General features: G+C 40.4%; 1 protein-coding gene across 13 annotated transcripts in view; it reads left to right on the plus strand.

Moving 5' to 3' along the window:
• Positions 1 to 20,962, plus strand: part of PALM2AKAP2 (PALM2 and AKAP2 fusion) — a 269,862-nt gene that overhangs the window by 212,292 nt on the left and 36,608 nt on the right. The window lies entirely within an intron of this gene.

Consider the following 20,962-nt stretch of genomic DNA (forward strand, 5'->3'; position numbering starts at 1 on the left):
TTTATGATTTTTGAAGACTGTTCTTTTTATCAGTCTATGTAAAGTGTGTACTTGGAAACAGAATGGTCAAGGTCTGCATATACAGCTGGTTTTCTACACAAGGAGAGCTTGCATTTGTCATTGCTAAGTCCATTTTGGCTGTTCCCTTCCTAATCCTTTTATCTTAAAGGGTCCAAATTATACAGATTGTGTAGTTCACTTATCAATCATTATGTAACCCTTGGATAGGAGATGGGATTTCGTGCTGTCAAAAGGGAGGCACCAGGATTTCTGAAGTGTTGGTATTTATGCAAAGAGCCCCTGGTATGGGCTCTCCAGGATGGTTGTAACATCATCTTAAGTAAGGTTTTAGTTTTATAACTATGCATTACTATATTGTAAAAACTTACTTCTGGATTAATATTAATCTACAAGGTATGTGATAGTGGTTTTCATGATTATAAGTGTCTAAACACTGTTTTTGCAGAAGCCTCTGTCTTCATTTGCCTGATGGTACCCTTAACAACCATTACAGAAAAAAAATATTCAGGAAGTCCATGAAGTGCTTTTTTGAACTAGTTTTATGTTAACATAGACAGCGCTGCTGTCATAAGTTACAGCGTATCTGAGACACCCAGTATATTACCAGAAGCTGTAGATGAAAAGAAAATTTGGCTGTGCGTGTACAGTGGGTCCCTGAAGGCATGGCATTCTTCATTGAATTGTATGCAGTGCAGAGCTACTCTAGTACTAGAGCAATGATAATACATTTTGAATGTTTGGATCCAAATGCATTAAGGTGTCAGAAAGCTAAATGCCAGCATTGGCTGCAGTTCAGTCTTTGAGCTTGAATTCAGGGTATTGCCCAAGCCAAAAATTAAATAGGGTGTCTGGTGAACACTCACATCAAATGAAATCAAATGCCCACTTTCTGTCAAAAAGTTTCTTTCCTATCCTTGCAGTACAATCTTGTGGTTATGATACCAGCTGAAACAGGAATGTGTGTATTTCTGTTCTAATTGAAATCCATTGGGCAGGTGGCCACTACATAGAAGTAAATGGTGCCATCAGCTTTCTTTCCTTCATTGCTACTCAAAACCAGGCAGAGATGGCTTCCCCTGGTAAGTGGTACTGTACCCCCAAATGAATGAAGTCATGCCTGCTGTGGCTATGCCAGGCTGTGACATTATAGCCTGCTGTCAGCATACTGTGCATTTATTACATAAGTGCATGGACTGCTGTCTAGGATCAAGTTGGAGAGTGTTGTATTTGGAAAGTGTGAATTCCACAGGACTTTCTCTGGGTAGTGCTAGGATGCTTTAAAACATCAAGCATGGCAATGATGTAGAAGCTGTCTGTATCCCCTGGTTTATAATTCTGACTTCTACATGTTGAAAACGAACAATACAGTTCAATATAAATATTTGTAAGTTATTTGCATTCCTCTGTTGCAGAGAGCTGATTTAGTCAAGCCATTCATGAATTTCACATTGCCTTTTGCCTATGCAGGCACTGTTGCACATTAATATTTATTAAATCATATTAAATAGAGTACACCATTGACTTTCCTGGAGCAAGGCCGCAGTATTTCATCTCTACTCTTAAGTGATCCTGTGGCCTAGCCAAAATCGCTACTTAGCATTTTATACTTGGAAAGACTGTCCAGCTTACCTTTGACTTGCATGGAAGCTGTAGTTATGTGCAGGCTTACAGCCTGCTCCTGATGAAGTCAATGGCAAAATTCTCCTTGTTTTGAACTGATGCAGGGCTGGGTGTATGAATGTAACAGGAGTTTGAAGGTAATGTTTCTAATGATACAGAAAGTGGAGAAGTTTTGCCAAAGTGTTATTGCTACAGACTTTGGAATTAGCACGGATACAATTAGTGAACAGGTAGGACCACCTCTAGTCTTGTGATACATAGCAAAACTGTTCTAAGACTAATTAGGGGCATATTAGGGCAGTGTACTATTACTAGCAATTTGATTTAATGAATGCTGCTCGTTTTAAAAGCTGTAATTTGTGCTCAGCCCGTAGGAAGTAACGAAGAACTGCAGGAATATAAGCTCCCTAAAGCAGAGGCACAGCCTTTCCAGGTGTGTGACTGGAGGATATCGTAAGCCTTACCAGAAGCAATTATAGACTGTAATCATTAGAGTTCTGCAGTTGCTGTGTCAGCTTCAGCACTCTGAATTTTGAATTTAGGATAGATAAAACTGAAAAGGTCTAATTGATAACGGTAGATGTGATTGTTTAGTTTCGTTGGCGTGTATTTTTCTTGGCTGGGTGATGTTTTTCCTTTATACATCCAGCTGTTTGTTCTAGCATCTCTAGATTTTACTATGTTATTCGGTGATGTGGTAAAGGCAGGATTTGGAAGAAATACTCAAGTTACAATGACAGGCAAACAATCTTTTTCTAACTGATGGTTCCCAGATTCTAATTACCATCTATTAACTCCATCGCGGAGTAAATTTTCATAGCTAACCAAAACTGTTCTCATCGTGTCTTCAGTGGTGATTCTATGATTCTGTCATTCAAATGAATTAATTCATGGCTTATTCTCTTCAGAGTGCAGAGCTCACACAATTTCCTGGCATTTTTCAGGAAGGAGGCTCTTGAGAGCGATATCTAACATAACTGTTGAGCCCTTGTAAGACCTTATGTTCCCAGGCAAATAAATAACCCTTCATAGTGAAAAATAATCATCTTGTCTTACAACTAAAGTGATATTTTCAGTCCAGTAATTCATCCTGGAAACAAGTAAATGCAAAAATACCCTAGAAGGAGCTCACTTACACTTAACATTACATGGTAGCGGAAGATGTCTCTTCGATTGCATGGGTTTGGATCAGGTACTGCCGGTCTTCTTCTCGGCATGCAAGGTCCTTGCAAAGCACCTCATTGTCCAACAAAGTAAAGAGAAGATAAAGACAGTGAACACCTAGCATGGCTGGATGGTACTTCCATGCACTTAGTAGTTCTGTGCTCTCTGTACTGCCAGGTTTTTTGGATCTCTTCTGAGTGTCAGAATAGTTAGCATTTCCCTGAAACTCTCAGTTCATGCAATTGCAGGAGCATTGAAGAATTTCAGCTTGTTTTAAAAATAATTTTTAAAAAGTTTCTAGCTTTTTCTGGTTGCAGAGGAAAGCTTGGAAAAAACAGTCACACTGACCTGAGAGCTTAAAGAGCATGAGGAAAATAAGAAGGACTGTATAGCTACATTTTTGTATTGTTACATGGCATTTCTTGGTTTTTTGGGACTGTAGTAATGACATCTAAGCAAATGAAATTAGTTCTATTGCTGTATGATTAGGGAGGTTTACTACCATCAAGGAAATAATTAGAAAATACCATCAAGTGCCAGGAATACCTGTTTGTGCACATTGTTGTTGTAACATGGGTCATTTTATCTCTGCTGTTGGTAATCACTCTGCTAGAAACTGCACTTAAACTACTTCTAGCTTGTTTTTTCTATTTCTACATGATGCCCACAATTCTGCCTTTCAAAAACTCTTCCATTTTCAACTTTTCCATTTTTGCTTCTTAGTTTTTAGTCTTTTATTGTTGATCCCATGTGACACAGAACTACCCAAGATACGGAAGCACCCACTGCTCTCTGTTTTTCAAATTACCAACGAGCAAACAATTACATTTTTGATTTCAAGAGCTACTGTTTTCTTGTTAATCCTATATCTTGGAACTTAAACCTTGTAAGAATTAGATTTTTAAAATAAGACTTTAATGGGGTTGGAAAGCAAAAGTATGAACAAGCATACTTTAGATGAAAGATACATAGCTGAGTGGAAAAGGTACGGTCCCATAATGATATCTGATGATATTTATCTGGTTGACCTTGAGTAGCCCAGCAATTTAGAACCAAGAAATCTTGTTCCAAAAATTAAAGAAATATAAATAAGCAAAACACATTAATTTAACTTAATAAATCTGGGACTCCAATGTCTAATTTACAGAAGCATAATCTAACAAGAAGAATGCCTGACTCTTGGTATAGTTCCTTACTTTCTAGTTTGTAATAGAACTCCCTGCTATTTTGTAGCAACGTAATTTTAACAGTATGCTTCAGAGCTTAAACTTATATTTTTCCGAAGGCCTTAATGCCCTATGACTTTTCTAATTATTTCCTTCACTGTAAAATATATCTGCCTCGATATTGAGCATTGTTGTTGACCAAATAAGAAATGTTGTCCTGAGTGTACTGGCATTTGTCAGCCTGAAGATTGCAGAGTGATTTTTGAATGCAATATCAGAGTAACTCCAGGGAGTAGTCTAGGCACCAAAGCATGATTTTTGCTGATACTAGTGAAAATCAGAAAACCAGAACTCAGGAAATGGGAGCTCCAGACATCTACAGAACTAGCTACAAACATAAAAAAATTGCTTAACAGATTGCAAAATATCATATATTTATCTCAGTTGTGCTCAGCCTGGATTTAGGATTTAAATCTTAACACCTTGCATGAAGGAATCCCAATTACTTGTCCATCAGTGGGGCAGAAAGGAAATAATGGTAGCTGTAGACGCTAGAAGTGATAGAAGAATGGAAGAATATGGAGCAAAGCGAATAGAAAATGAAGGATAAACAGACTCATCCATCCAGGAGCAGAAGATACAGGAAGACTTCAAATGAAGTAGAGCTTCCAGTGCCCTCAGTGTTAAGAGACTGGAGAAGGCAGAAGAAAGGCAACAGCAATGAGCTTGGGGGAAGGAGTGAGGATATCAGCAGGTTCCCTGACAGGTAACCAGAACTGGGATAGCAGAAGTACCTTAATCTGTTTTGAGCTGGCCACTCTGTTGGCTGTTCTCGTTGGTTGAGAAAGACTTCCAAGGCCCCTTCTCAAGATGGGTGCGACTATATGTTTAAGCATGCTACTGTTTGCCATCACTGCCATTTTCTGACAGTAATAAGAACCCGATTCTGATGATCTGTTCATGATTTTTCTTGGCCCATGTTGGTATGAATGCTAAATAATTAAAATTTGGCTCCACTTGCCATTAGAAGATTCTTGCCCATTTTGTGCTGGGAAAACAAAATAGTACCTAGACTGAAGGACATAAAATGGAGCTTTTGTTGAGGTCAATTTTTGATCATAATTCCTGGAAGAAGAACTTTTCCAAGCCATGGCAATCATGAGGGAAAAACACTCTTGAGCACAGTCACAGTAGAATTCATCATCACTCATAACTCACCCATATCCAGGCATCATATCACCAGACACTTCATTGGAGGAAGGAACAGTACTGTTAGTATTCATGACTCATTAGATTCATGGGTTATGAGGTTTAAAGAGTTAGCTGTGATCACGTTCTGACTGGCATTGTGACATAGACCAGTGGATTTCCCTGAATTGGTTTCTGTTTGGATTGCAGCTTATCTTTTAGAAAAACATCCAGTTTTGATTTCATATGTCCTGCAAGAGAGCATTCTTCACAGCCTGTATTAAATTGTTCCCTTTGTTAATTATATTCACAGCTAACAGCTTCCTGTTGGAAGATATGCATTATTTTGCTCTTGGTCTCCCTGAACAATCATCAGTGCAGACTGAAATGTCTTCTGCTCCTTTGTCTGCTGAAGAGTTGGCTTTGTCTGAAGATAGTTGACTGATTGCTTTTTATCCCTTTGCATAACCTTCTAGCTTGGAAGAAGTTCTGATTTATGGCTTTAATTACAGTCTGTCTATCTATTTAAAAAATATTCTCAATGTCTTCCTCCAAGTCTCACCATTATTGTGATGCCAACATACACTTGTGGCTGAGAGTAGTAATGTTGATGGTGTGCGCATGGCCTCCGCTTTCCATCCATACTACTTTCACGTTGTTATCACCTGCACCCTAACTGCACCCTAACTTCATGTGCCCACCTCTTTGTTTAGCTCTGGCTGTGACCAGGTTATTATTGCAATGTTTGAACTAGGATAGTACATTGAGGTCCACAAGTGGGCTGTGCCTAGAGCTTCTAAGCAGTAATCAGATTTCCTGATTAAATGGTCAAGGTCAAGTGTCATGGTTAGAGTTCTTTTTGCAATTTTGGCATAGTTTGGGGCTGTATTTGTTGGGGCATTGCCATTTCTACTAGAAAATTGAAATGTGTGTTGACATCTAAGATTTGCAGCCTCACCCTTTGGGTCAGATGAGGACCATCAGTAGTCACATGCATCCCTTGCTGTAGAATAGGCAGGTTTAGATGTGAACACAGCAACCACAGGGACTAGGCCAGAATGGTACTTCTGCAAAATCCAGGAATGAGTATCTGTGTGCAACCCAGAGTGGTGATGGGATGCATGTGCAGGTGTGAGTATGGATGAGCTCAACTTTGAAGACATAGCCTTAATTATGCTGCAGATTTACGCAGTTCTTCTGTAATAGCTGTCTGTCACATCACCTCACAAAGCTATGATCCTTTCTTTATCTTTTTTGAGACGACCCTAATTGATAAGAAGATATGTCAGTGCTAATGCACCAATAAGCACATTACCCAGGTTGTTACTTATTCAGTTGCTGAGATTTTCACAGTTCCTTAATTGGAGGCGTTTATTACCTTTGGGTAGATTCCACTTAGCTGGCCAACTCAGTCAGGTTCTGTCCAGATGCATTTCTGGAAGTTATAAGCTGACATAATTTAAAATACTCCTTTAGGCATGTCTATACAGAGTCCAAAGTTGGAAGGTCTAGCCAAGCAAAATGGTGCCCACTAAGCAGATTAACAGGGTGCTGTGAAAACTGTTTCTGGGCAGAAGAACAATACGCTTTTTCCATCACCTGGAACAACCCAGAGGTCCCACCTAGGTCCCAATATACGTTGAATTAACCTTTTGCAAGTTAGGTACTTCCCTTCCTAGTTAACAACATGAATGATTGTCCTTGGTTTGGAGAAATCTCAGGCTGTGGTGTGGATGTTTTGAATTCAGGCAATGGCAAACTTTTGGAGTAGTCGGGGTAACTTTGGTATTGAGGTTGTGATGAAAATGAAGTAGCATTGTATGCCTTTCCTATCAGAATCTGAGATTCTCAAACATTAGAAGTGATGTTAGTGATCAGATTGGCCTTCCAGCATATATTTAGTTTTTCCTCTTGATCAGACCTTGACAAATCCCAGACTTGCAAAGTAGAATACCTGAGATTGAGCATTTAAATCTGAATGCAATGTCTAGATGCATCAGCCCCATAATCCACTTTTTAAGGTGTCAGGATCTGAATCTGGGAGTTAATCACCAAGGTTGCAGTGTTTTTGTTTTAAGGGAATGCTTTACTGTACTTCTGGTTCAAAGAAACAATGATCTCTGCTTTCAGTACATCTGGAGCTGGTCCAGCTCTCTGCTGTTGTCCATGTGCAAGTTGCTGCTCACTATTCCAGAAGAAAGTATGTTTCCCATGTTCATCCCATTTGTAAATAGCAAAACAACTTGGTTCTCTTCAAGTGGCTTTTTTACAGTGAGTGGCTTTTTAATGGTACATTTGTATTCTTGTGTTCACTGAATCGTTGAAAGTTCACAGTGATTTTGAAGTGGTGCTATGATTATGGGTTTAATTTTATTTTTGCCTTTTAAAACTAGACCTATTAAGAGGATTTTTTTATCACCTGTGATGTAAGAAATCTTAAATGCTATCTGATGAAAATGCATTTGTTATTTATAGTTAAATCCAATTATTCAGTTAGTTAACTTAAAAACAGCTGTAAGAAATTGTCGTTCATATATTTGTCAGCAACTGGCTGCCACTTTCCCCCATGAACATCCATTCTGATTAACTAGTTGGTGGGCATTCAACTTTATGAAGATACTTGTTAACTTTATCTTATATGTCATAGATAACAGACAAATCAGTGCTTATTAAGTCATCCTGTAATTGCATTAGTCTGTAAACTTCTCTTGGCCTGGTTTCCCCTCTTATTAAACTGAATGAAAAGAGTTGGAGACATACTTGTGTACTTGCACTTGTAGATTAGATAGATTTCCTTTTTTTTTGGAGGTGGGCTTTACTGGCTGTTCTTTCGTTAAAGATGGTCTGGTGTGTTGGTTTTTTTGGTTTGTTTTTGGGGTGTTTTTTTTTTTCTGCCAGAAAAATGTAATGCATTAAGTCCTGCATGTAAAAAAATGTTTGTTTGTTCAAAGCTAAGTTTATTCATAGCTCACAGATCTCACATGATGAGGACTGTCAGCTTTAAGTCATCATAAAGAATACAAATCGAGTTCTGAGATTAGCTATTTTATTTATTTTTCTAGTTATGATAACTAATCTAGATCCCTGACTTATTTTGAATGTGTCAACTTTGATAAATGATATTCAGCGCATGGAGTCCACACAAATGTGCTGTCTGTCATTTAATGAGTTGCAAAGCACAGAAAAACAAAAATAAAATGCATTTTCATCCTCCTAACAACAGTTCTTTTTGAAAGAACAAGTTCTTGTGAACCTGTCACTTGGAAAGGGAAACTACCAAAGCTAAGGGGTGTCAGCAAAGGGGTGGGGAGTGGGGAGGAAACGCTGCATTGTTTTTGTTGTGTGAAAATCATCTTGAGGTTTTTCCCAGCATCCTGTGTTCCTAAGCCCTCATCAAAACCAGAGAAGCCACCTGGGGGCAATAAACAGAGACAGCTGCTTAAGCATATTTTGGGTGCCCATGGCCAGGGAAAGGAGTTTTGAATGGGATGCCACAGACACACGTGGCTGCCTCAGCTGGCAGCTGCCACTGCCCCATCCCTTTCTTCTGGCCCTGCAGCTGCTTCTAAGAAATTAAACAGCTAAAGTTGGTCCCAAATCTGCTGTATGGCCAGAGAATCCTGTTCAGAATAAACCTAGGCGAACACCAAACAAACAGACAGTTTGTACTCCAGACCTCAGACTTTCAACCTAAAAGTACTTTTACTGTAATTGTTAATAATGCGAAAGTAATCTTGGGGTTAACCCTTTCCTGCAAGCTAAACCCCTGTTTATTAAGTAGTCAGTCAAAAATGTGGCATTGAGAAATAAGATTGAAGCTAAAACTTGGTCTAAAATTGTGGTCCTAGAAAGGCAGATGGTGCCAGAAACTTCATGTATTCCTGCATGGTTATGCTATTGCCCTTTTGCATGAGTATCTGTTCAGCTGTAGAAGGAAGAAGGATCAATAAAAAACCCTAAAAAGGATTGATACCAGCATAGGTGTTTAGTTTTGCTCTGATAGACAGAGAAATGCTATCACAAGAAATTTCTCATAAGCCCCACACTGCGTTTTCACTGACAACCATCCTTGCCCTCCTCATGATTACCTGTGCACAGAAGGTGGGAGGAAGCTGCAAAATGGACAGATTTTGTCTGAATTTTATGCCAGGGTAATAACATAAGAACAGAGTCCTGTGGTTTCCCCTTTTGATGGCTGTCTTTCACTTGGTGGTACTTCACAGGTACCACAGGATGGTAATCTAGCCCATCCTACCTGAGTCTGAAGCTGCTCTGCCTTTTGCCCTGGACTATGTTACAATTTTGTGATGACGTTTTGGCCCAGTTTATCACAGGAAAGGCCTTCCTGCTGTGGATGGAGAGGAGGTGTTGGCACAGAGCTTCATATAGCTTGGGTGCTGTTTCATACTTAAGGCATTAATGCCTGAGCATCTAATTCACAAGTTTGGTTCCTTGCCATGAGTCAGACATTTGACATGTTGCTTACACTTGTTATTTTTTTCAAGCATTCCCCAGTTTCAGGTTGTCCCAGTTTGGTGGCTGACTTATTGGACAGAATTGGGGCCTGAAGTTGCATACTCTTGGTAAAATGTACTGGGATGATGGTTTCTTGAAAAAGGAAAACATTTTTTTAAATCCCGATTTAGACAATTTTATAAAATGGGGATAATGTCCTGGAATGTTGTAAAGTACCTGCATGCCTACAGTGTGGTTTGAGGTCTTTGTATGGTGGGACTGGAGATATGCAATGCGTTGTTCTATCCTCATCCCTGTGACACCAAAAGAAATACAGGTGGGCTTTAAGAGTTTCTTCTTGCACCTATGCTTTCTAGATTACATCGTTTAATACATGAAATCGCAGTGCCATCGCACGTTTCTCCAGGTGCCTGTGTGTGGACTACTACATTAGTCATACAGGAATAAAGGTTGGGAAGACACTCCAAGCTGGGCAGCCTTTCCTAGACCTACAATTTGCCAAGAGATGGCTTGTATTGGCAAATGCATAGATTCATCATATGAAGCTCAGCATAAAGTCATCCTCTGGCCGCACAGTTGCTTCAGTGGAGTGTGTTCCCTTTCTGTTTCCATCTAGCTGTGTAGAACAGCAAGGAAGACGAAGAGATGAGCTTCTCCATGCAGGTACAATTGCTGTGACTACCTTTGCTACTGGGAAGAGCTTTTCATTGCCCCTGAGGTCAACTGCAGACAGTGGACATATACTAATGCAAAATTTGCAATTGCTTTCCAAAACCCTGCATTCATCATTGTTAGAGCCTTAACTGGCTCAGGAGCTGTTTTGAGCCCAAGGAATCATTATGGGTTGATTTTATTGCTGCTGTTGTTGAAATAGGCAAAGGGAATTAAAAACACAGGTCTCAGTGCTGATGTTTGCCTAGCGTGAGACAGCACTTCGCTTTAGAGACTGATACTTTACCCCATATTGTAGCTGAATACATGAAAATGCAAAGCAGGACTGCTGGGCAGTTGATGATCTGTGTTTCAGCATTACGTTCAGGGTGGGATCCATACACAAAACCTCAACAGAATTTGGCTTGGGCTGGGTTGAATGCTGAAACCACAGGGATCTCGCTATTACAGGATGCCACATGGAAGGAATGTAGAATGTGGCTTGATGCACTTAGGACGACTTCTTTTACCAAGATGGAAGAAGCCAGAGGTGGAAGAGAGGGAGCTGACACTGAAGAGAGAGTTTGAGGAAAAACAAAGACCTGTAGAAGGAAGAGAAAATATTCAGGGGGAGAAGGGGGAACCTCCAAAAAAAAGAAACTGGACACATGTGCTTGCGTGGGTAATCGTCATTGCCTGTTCTGCAGCCTCCAAGAGGCAGAAGCTCCTGTTTCTCTCTCAGCAGTGATGGAGCAGGAAAGGTCTCTGCTAGACCTCCCCCGTGGAGCCACTGCGATGCTCACACCTACCCAAGAGAAAGTTCCTTTTAAGTGACAGAAATGTTGGGAGGTCTCATGTCATGAACTGTTTTCTCAGGGTCTTGCACACAGTTGGCAAGTCTTCTGTCAATGGTGAGCAGTGGCGTAGCTTGAAGATGCTACGGTTTACAGCAGTGCACCCTGTGCTCATGCCCCAATAGATGTGGCAGGGTGCCTAGCTGATGGCCTTCAGCAGCTTGGGAGCCACCACCTTTCTTCTCATCTGTTGCTTACAGCAATGTAGATTGCTGCAGCTGCATTTGCTAGATGTTGCGAATGGAGATACAAGGATTAGCAATATAGGGAGACCTTCAGAATGAACATTGTATGTTCACAGTGTGTGTTCCAATGTGTTCACAACTGCTGCAATGTCTTTTTATCTTGTCAAAGAGATGTAGACAAGTCTTAGTGTGGACAAAAATCAACCTCGTTTAGAAAAAAAGAAAAGAAAAAAGAAGGTGGCAAAGGAGATAAAGAGACAGTCAGTCGCCCCAGATAATTCTTAGGTTAGTAAACTTTCAACAGACAACATGTTATTTGTATACTATGACTGTCAGTAAATAATAGTTTGTAATTTTTTTATCTAGGGCCTAATTCATGTTGTCTATGTTGATTGCCCAGTGAAAATAAAGTGAAAAATATGGCAACACAACCCAGTAGGACATCAGCAACAGTCCTATAAGCTCTCTGCATTCCACACGAGAGTACAGATTTACAGAGAGCTTTTCAACATCAGTCCTTACATGAGGAGAACTAAATTAGCAAGAGAACAATTTCAAAAAATAAAAATCATGTCATCAAGAAATAATGTTATAGTGTCCTTACATAATAAAAATTAGGCTCTCCTACACATTCTATGAATTAATCATTTAGCACACAAATAGATCTGTAGCCCTCTCTTTAATAAGATTTTGATATTATACATCTTTTATTTAAACTGGTTTTTCTTCTAAAATGCACATGACAATCTCAGACACACTTCAGGAATAAGTATGTGCAAACCTGTATGCACATTGTTGATTTTCAGAGTGCCTAGCCTTTTCTTCTGATTATGTGAACTCCGAGCGTGTGCCTTGTGCTAGGACAAGTTGTGCTGTTACGAAATTTCTTGTCTTTATGTGGTTTTTCTGCCCCAATATGGAAAAGCTCCTTCATCATTTTCCTTCACCTCTCTCTTCAAGTGCAAAAGGCAGTTCAGATATTTCCAACCCAGCATTTTTTTTTAATAAGAAAATATTATTGCATCAGGAGGAGTGTGCTTATAGTGGAACAGGGTGCTTGTTTCAGTGCATTTACTGTTGGCAAGATCATTCCTCTTCAAGCTTTATAGTTGAATCTTGTATCTCAGAATGCAGTGGAATTTTAGAGAGATCCTGTACTCTTCAGAATTCATCTTGTATCATAGTTTCACCTGCTTAGAGAAGAATTGATTAATTGCACTGATGAATTAATTGAAAAAGTAACTAAATTTTCAACACTGAATGTATGTAGGATGTTGTACTGCAACACCTTTTTGAACGGTGCTGCTAATTCAGTGAAGCTTAATTTTTTAGCCAAGGAGCATTACAAGAAGTTTAAAATAACTTGGAAGATAAGCCAGTGCCTCAAGACAAGGTTATTGGTAAGACTACTGGAAAATTTTAAATAATTGCCTCTAAATACTAGAAAATCACTGCAACTAGGGAATACATGTTCATGTTTCTTTTGTAATTTAAGATACCTTAACATTTCCTGATGTTTCCTTACTCATTTGATAAGTAGCACAGTGCTCATCTTTGTATGCCCAGAGTCTTCCTGAATGGTGTCAACATCTATTGGCTTTAGATGTATGCCTAAGTTTTAAGCTTTGACCAGCAGACATCTTGCTTTTGATTTCCCACACCTTTCTGACATCATAGGAAAGCAAGATTATGAATTTTTGAAAGGTTGTAGTAAAATGAACTTAAGCTGGGTTTTCCGACCAGGAATAACCTTCCTAAGCCACATATGACTGCTTTTCAAGGAGAACGCATTTCTTTGAATCTTAGACTCATGAAGTTTAGCCTCAGAAGTTGCTGCCTGTCACAGGAGAGACTTAATGTCAGTTCCCTCTGAACACCCAACTCTGCTGGTGCTGGGTATGGTAAGGGGTAAAGGGCTAAGGATTATGGGTGGGACTCAGGGAAAACGAATCTGGGTGGTCTTTCTCCTGTCATAGAATAATTCTATTGCTGCTGTTTTTCTTCAGTAAACAGAGATACCCTATTAAGAAAAACAGCTACCCTACTAGTAAAATTAATCAGTTGTAACAGAAAAAAATCATGTGTTTGACATTTGCCAATATTAAGTATAGAAGAAACGACAGCTGAGTAATTACAGCAAAAAGCATCTTTTTTAAGCTTGGATTTTTTTAACATTTTGTAGTGTAGATTCTTGGTTTGTAATAGACTAGTCATATCCAGTTTATGTTGCTCAGTTGACCTGTGCTTCTTACTGGTCTCCTTTAGGTAGGTGGCAGATAGCAGTGGGTGCTGTTATTGCAAACAAGTGTTCATTTCTTTCCAGACTGCTGGGATTTCTCCTTTCTCGTTTTCTCTGTATATGTTTAGTATTGTGTCTGTTCAAAGCTGCAGCAACCCTGCATCTGCAACAACCCCATACATTCTTGGGTTATGCTTAGAGGAACTTCCTGTTAGTCTGTTTTATTTAACATAGTCAACAGAAGGTAATGAGACACTCTCCTGATAATACCTGACTTCATTCTGAAGCCCTAGGTGAACTGCAGATAGTTGGAAGATTTTCAGTCTGACTTCAGATCCCTCAAAATTCAGTAGGTTTTCTGTAACATGGGAAATGGTTTGACTCCACTGAAGAAATCCTGACTCCCATAACTCTGAACTGTCCTTTCTCTGTTTTGCCTGCATAGGATATGTGACTCTTCAAGATGACACCAGAGTTAAAACATTCAGATTTAGGCTGAATGAATAGAAATTATCAGGCACAACTCCAGCTTGCAAGATTGGGAGTTACATAAACATTTTGTTCTGTTTTAAACCAAACATTTTTCTGTTATCTTTTTCAAAATTCCCGAGGATCTTTGTTTCTAACCACCTTATCTAAACAAATCAAAACAAACACCATGCATGCCTTCCTTGCTACCACAACAAATGTCTTGTTTTAACTTGGGTGTTTGCGGGGTGGGTTTTTTTTGTCTTGTCTTTTGTGTTTGCTTGAGAAACAGCTTCAGCATGAAGGATGACAGGTCATCTCAAGTTCTAACATTTTAAATCAGTCCAGAGGAAGCTTCTTCAAATCACCTTGCATTTATGGAGAGGCAAGAGCCTGCACAGGACCGTTCCCCTCAGGCCACTGATAGGAGACTGCTTACTTACCCCTTTGGTGTCCCTGCACACCTAGCACACAGGAGCACAAAGCAGATGAAGATGTCTTGCAGCAGGGCCAAGTGGCTTTCTACTGTTGTTGCGAGTGTGGGTCAGGCTGACTTGAGTTACCTCACCTTTAACTTTAGGGAGAAGCTCATCTGCTTGCACACCTCTTCAGTGAGGAATGCTAAAAAGAGTTTTAGACTTTTGAACCCTAGAATAGCAAAGGTGAAAAGTTTACTGTGAAGTGGCTGTAGTACACGACCACTGGAATCATACCAGTTGGCAGTGGTCACGTCTGCTATCACAGGCTGTGGAGTGTGGCTTTCACCCACTTCAGCACCTAGAGCAAAAGAGTGTAAATAAGCCAGTTTTTCTGAAAGGTACTGAAAAAGCAGAGAAAAAACAAGAAGGGAGAGGAACTCTTTCCCCCTATATATGTGTTGCAAAAAACATAAGTAATTTGTTATTTCTGATTCCTTGTTTGCCTGCTAGAGTAGATAAGGAGATGACAGCCAAATATTAACTGGAAGTATATGAGGAAAACAAGTTAAGTGGGTTACTGTATGACGTTTCTCAGTTATTTTTCCAGCCATCTTCTTTTTGTGAAGTCTTCCACTGTCAACTGATTGGCATTTATAACTCCAGCCCTTCTAATTTTAACAAGGTATTTTATGTTTGCCATACTGCAAGTAGTAACCATGCCATGTGCTGCTTTCGCTCTGAATGGAGGTGCAGAGCAGTTGAGTGTAAACACATTTTTTAAGAAGCTTTTGCCTTTTAGCACAGGAAATAAGAAGGATGAAGGCCATTTTTAACCTCAGAAATTAATTTCAATTAAAGTAGCATCTAGAGAAGGGCCCTCAGGTATTCTTTGAGTTGACTTGAACGTGAAGTTGCTACAGCAATAGACCAGACTTTGTCTGAAAAGCGAGTGTTGGATTGGAGATGTGTGTGCCTTAAAAGGGAGAGGTTTGAGGTGTGAGCGAGGTGTCCATGCAGTCTGTCCTCAGAAACTGGTTTTATTTCTGTCTCATTCTGGTTGTATTTATAAGAAGAACAGCTGGTCTGGTTACAGCACCAGGGGAAATTAAGCTGACAGAGCCAATTTGTTCTCATAAAATAAATAGAAGTGGCCTTTGGGTTTAAAGTGTGTGATTTCTGCAAAAGGAAGAGAAAGAACAATTAAGGTTGCTCACCAGATTAAATTTTCTGTAATTGCTGTTATCAAATAGCCACTTCAATATGAGGAAATATCCAAGAAAACAATTTTTTTTTATAAAGTATTTGTAGCAAGAAAGTTCTATCAGATTGGCTTCCACACTTCCTATGAGCCCTTTCTGCCAAATAATGAAAATTGGCTTATGACCATAATGGGTGGACGGGCACCTGTACAGAAGACTGCCTCCCCTCTCCTAACCTGTGCCCCCTGCATGTCTTTGTGCAGTGTGGTGTCACACAGAGAAGTCAGCAATGTTTGACCTTGAGAGAAAGCTGAAGGATGGAGCAATTCACTGAAATGCCAAAAACCATCAAACCAGCCAGTGACAGATCGAGCAATAAAAGCTTTACCAGATCTCTTTTTTTGCTTTACTCTGGATCCATTTTACATGATATCCTCCAACCTTACCATCTATATTTATTTCTTTCCTGGCTTGATATGGTAGATTGGTAGAGGAGGTATTAGAAATAAGGAGATCCCTTAAACGTTTAGTAAACTTTAGCAGTTGCATGCTCAAGCACCAGTTTTGCGTCCAGCAGCCAGCCTTGTGGGGCACTCTTCATTTTGCAGTCCCAGACAGAGAGATTTGTGGAGATAATATAGTTTGAAGATAACTAGCTGAGATAGTGACTCTGGTCCCATGAGACCTTCCTTCCTGAGCAGATGACTTTGCAGTAATACCGAGGAGAGAGATGACACTTTTTCTAATGAAATTTGTGCTGTGAAAAGGCTGTTGCTACAGAAGGAGATAAGGATATGCTTCTAGTATATTTTTTCTCCTTATTGCACATACTGAATTTAGTCATCATCTAACAGTGCTAGTCCAATAGACTTAGAAAATCGGGCAGGGTGTTTGTTTCTTGAACAGGAAAGCAATGCACAAGAGGATTTGTTTTTTACCTTAAACTTGTATGTATTTTCCATAAAGAGAAGCACCACATTTATTTATTTTCCTTTTTTTTTTTTTTTAATCCAAGCACATGTTTTAAGAATAGAATTAGCCCTTTGCAACAGACTGTAATGATGACAATGATGAGGTTCAAGTGGTGTAGTTATCTCCAGCATGGGAAGGTCTTTTGGCCTTATGAGAAAACATCTGTGTCCTGAAGTAGCTGAAAGGGCTCGAGTTTGTGGTGCTACAGTTTTGTTACTGCTTAATGAGGAGATATAGCACTGCAAATCTCTGTTTCTGCCATATTTTTAAAGAATTTGTGGTCACTGCTTTGTTTAACCACAACCACAAGTTGCAACCAGCAGCTAAAATCTGAGTCAGCTTCTTCCAGAAATGCTTGTAGCATGGTATGTGCCCCACATCAAGTGCTTCATCACATATCTTGAAGGTTAAGGAAGAATGGCTGCTTTGAATTAAATAAATTTACCAAAGTCATGAAGCCTTTGCAGAGAATATGTTGCCACCTACATCTTTTTTCTTTGACTAGTTGAGCTCTTGCTTACGCATGTCATCTGCCTCTACAGGTGGCCTCCTGGCATGGATAGAAGTATGCTTGTGACCAGTTAGATTCCTTCTCATTCCTAAGTTAATTCAGCACTAAAACTGCATATGACCTGCCATTCTGAGGAACAAATATCTGCAGTCAAAAATAGAATTTGCCTGCCTCACACTAGCTTTTGGTATACACAGATTTAACCACGAAATCTAGCATCCTTGGATTTAATGTGCATTTGTGCTGCAAATTTGGAAGATTAGACATCTGAAACAGGGAAATCACTTTGAAGTGCTCCTTTTTTCTGAGATAGTGAGGCCAGGATCACTCTGTCTTTTATAATCTTGCCTTGATGTCTCCAGGAGACAATACTTGCTGATTATTCAGTGGATTTGTTCTATTCAGAGACTCTCCACCGCATTTCAATCTTCATCCACTTAACTGCCTTTCAGTATGATGTGATATAGAGGGCCCAGGGCCTAGGGACTTACTGCTTATAGTAATGTAGGAGTAGTGGTTTAAATAGCAGACATGTCAAGAAATTTTGCACCTGAAGAAGTTGAGAGGAATTGTTTTAAAGTATTCTTGGGCCACTTTGAGATAGATTTCTGGATATTTTATTTGTTTCTTGGTTATGTAGTCATTTCAAGTTTCTGTTCAAGTTTTTTTATTTCAAGCAAGAGTACTGGAATTTCTTTTTTTTTTTAGCCTGATGTTTATTCGGAAGGACTAAGGATTTAATGGGAAAACAAACCAAAACATCTCAACTTATCTAAAGTTGACAGTAACAATACGTCTGAATTTCTGAGGAGGAAAAAGGGGTTTGTTTATTTGTCCGCTGCTCTAGCAGAAGAGGGGCAATCAAGGTGTATCTTCTGCCTTTGATACTAGGCTACACTGTTAAGCTGTACACAAGATCTTCATTGCCAATAGCCCAGTATATTCTTGCAACATACCAATATGTTAAAGAAATGTTAGTATTCCTGTTTTCCAACACTAATTGGCACAAGAAGGTGGTGATCTTTAAGAATGCTCTTTTTTATTGCAACTCTTTCAGATGTCAGTGGAAACTGAGCATTTGCATGTCAAGTGAGCAACTCCTGTGAGTCCGTAGCAAACAAGTGTCTTGGGCACCATCTTTTGCACACCCGGCTGGTGCTCCAGTTACAGCTTTGTCCTCCAGTGACCTCCAGGGTATGTGGGGCTTTAGGCAGTTAGTGGCAGGGTGAGTACATAAGAAGAATAGCTTGCGACCTTTGGCTCCTCTGGTCACCACAGGTGAAGCAGAGTTACTTGAATTTCATTTTTAATCAATAAGAAGCTATAGGAATTGCATTTTAAATTCATAATTTCTCTGTGAGACATTTATCCTTCATCATAGCAGTAGTGTAGAATTTTTGGATGATCCAAGAAGAAAATAGCTAATATGGGAAAAGTTATAAAGTGTATTAAATCTATCCCTTGCACAGACAGTATGAGAAGTGGTGTATGAAAGCACACAATATCTCCTGTTGCTTTAGGCACACCAAAGTAGTTTTCAGTTTTATTTTAGAACAGGAATGTTTAATGCCTTTGTTTTCTCCTGTGAGAACCTTATTTCCATTCTGGTTTCATAGATTCATTTAGTGGGTGGCAAGGAGCTTTTAACCACTTTAATCCACTTTAAAACTATAGAGGCTTGAATTGCCTCACTTAGGGTGACTCAGGCAGGTAGTTGAGCATTGGAAGAAGTGAGCTACTACTGCCTTGGAGGGTTTTCGCATCAAAAGTACCACTGCTATTCTTTTTCATCATCATTGACGGAGGATGGTGGCTTCTCTAGAAGCAGTGAGAAGGCAAATTAGTGTCTTACATGATCCTTCAGGTGAGTAAAATATGCTGTTCCAACACTTACGCTGTGCCATCTATAGCAACTTATATAAGGTCACACTAAATTCAAGACATTTTAACGTGAAATCCAGAAGGCCTTCACAGGGATGCCTGGTTAGCATTGTTCGTGCTTTTAGCTTTTAACTATCAAGCCCCAGGAAACTTAATCATAGAATCACGGAATAGGGTTGGAAGGGACCTTAAAGATCATCTAGTTCCAGACCCCCTGCCATGGGCAGGGACATCCCACTAGATCAGACTGCCCAAGACCCCATCCAGCCTGGCCTTGAACACCTCCAGGGATGGGGCATCCACAGCTTGCCTGGGCAACCTGTTCCAGTGTCTCACCACTCATGGTGAAGAAATTCTTCATAATGTCCAGTCTAAATCTGCCCATCTCCAGTTTATACACGTTCCCCCTGGTCCTATCCTCGCAAGCCTTTGTGAATAGCCCCTCTCCAGCTTTCCTGAAGGCTCCCTTCAGGTACTGGAAGGTCACTATAAGATCTGCTCTGAGCCTTCTCTTCTCCAGGCTGAACAAGTCCAACTCTCTCAGCCTGTCCTCATAGGGAAGGTGCTCCAGCCCTCCAGTCATCTTTGTAGTCCTCCGCTGGACCCGTTCCAACAGCTCCATGTACTTCTTACGCTGAGGATTCCAGAACTGGACACAGTATTCTAGATAAGGTCTCACAAGAGAGGAACAGAGGGGCAGAATCACTTCCCTTGACCTGCTAGCTACACTTCTTTTGATGCAGCCCAGGATACATTTGGCCTTCTGGGCTGCAAGCACACATTGCCAGCTCATGTTGAGCTTCTCATCGACCAGCGCCCCCAAGTCCTTCTCTGCAGGGCGGCTCTCAAGCATGTCATCCCCCATCATGTACAGAAAATAGGGATTGCCCCCACCCAAGTGCAGGACCTTACGCTTGGCCCTGTTGAACCTCATGAGGTTCTCAGAGACCCACTTCTCCAGCCTGTCCAGATCCCTGTGGATGACATCCTGTCCTTCAGTGCAGCAACTACACCACTCAGCTTGGTGTCATCCACAAACTTGCTGAGGGTGCACTCTGTCTCACTATTAATATCATTGATGAAGATATTAAACAGCACGGATCCCAGTACGGACACCTGAGGGATACCACTTGTCACGGATCTCCATCTGGACTTTGAGCCATTGACCACTACTCTTTGAATACAACCATCCAAACAGTTTCTTATCCACTTTACCGTCCACCCCTCAAATACATATTTCTCCAATTTAGAGAGAGGGATGTTGTATGGGACTCTGTCAAAGGCTTTACAGAAGTCTAAATAGATCACACCCGTCGGTTTACCCGTGTCCACTGCTGTGATTACCCCATCATAGAAAGCCACCAGGTTGGACATAGAGGATTTGCCCCTGGTGAGGCCATGCTGGCTGCCATTAATAACCTCCCTGCCCTCTATGTGCTTTAGCATAGCTTCTAGGAGGATCTGTTCCATGATTTTCCCAGGCACAGAGGTGAGGCTGGCAGGTTAGCAGTTCTCAGGGTTGTCTTTTCTACCCTTTTTAAAAATGGGCACAATGTTACCCTTCTTCCAGTCACCAGGGACTTCTCCTGACTGCCATTACTTTGCAAATATCATGGAGAGTGGCTTGGCAACCACATCTGCCAGTTCCCTCAGGACTCTGGGATGCATCTCATCAAGTCCCATGGATTTATATATGTTCAGCTCCAGCAGTGCCTTGGCCTTCCCGACCTCATTCCTACACAACGGGGCAGCATCTCTATACACGTCCCATGTTCCCTGTCCCTGCTTGCACTGCCTGTGTAGTTCCTTCTTCTTTTTTAGTTTAACCAGCAGGTCTCGACTCAGCCATGCTGGTCTCTTCCCTTTCCTGCCTGATTTTCTGCATACAGGCACTCAGCACTCTTGTGCCTTGTGGAAAGCTTCCTTAAATATTTTCCAGCTCTGTTCG

The sequence above is a fragment of the Cuculus canorus genome, chromosome Z, assembly GCF_017976375.1.
Source record: "Cuculus canorus isolate bCucCan1 chromosome Z, bCucCan1.pri, whole genome shotgun sequence".
Lineage (NCBI taxonomy): Eukaryota > Metazoa > Chordata > Aves > Cuculiformes > Cuculidae > Cuculus > Cuculus canorus.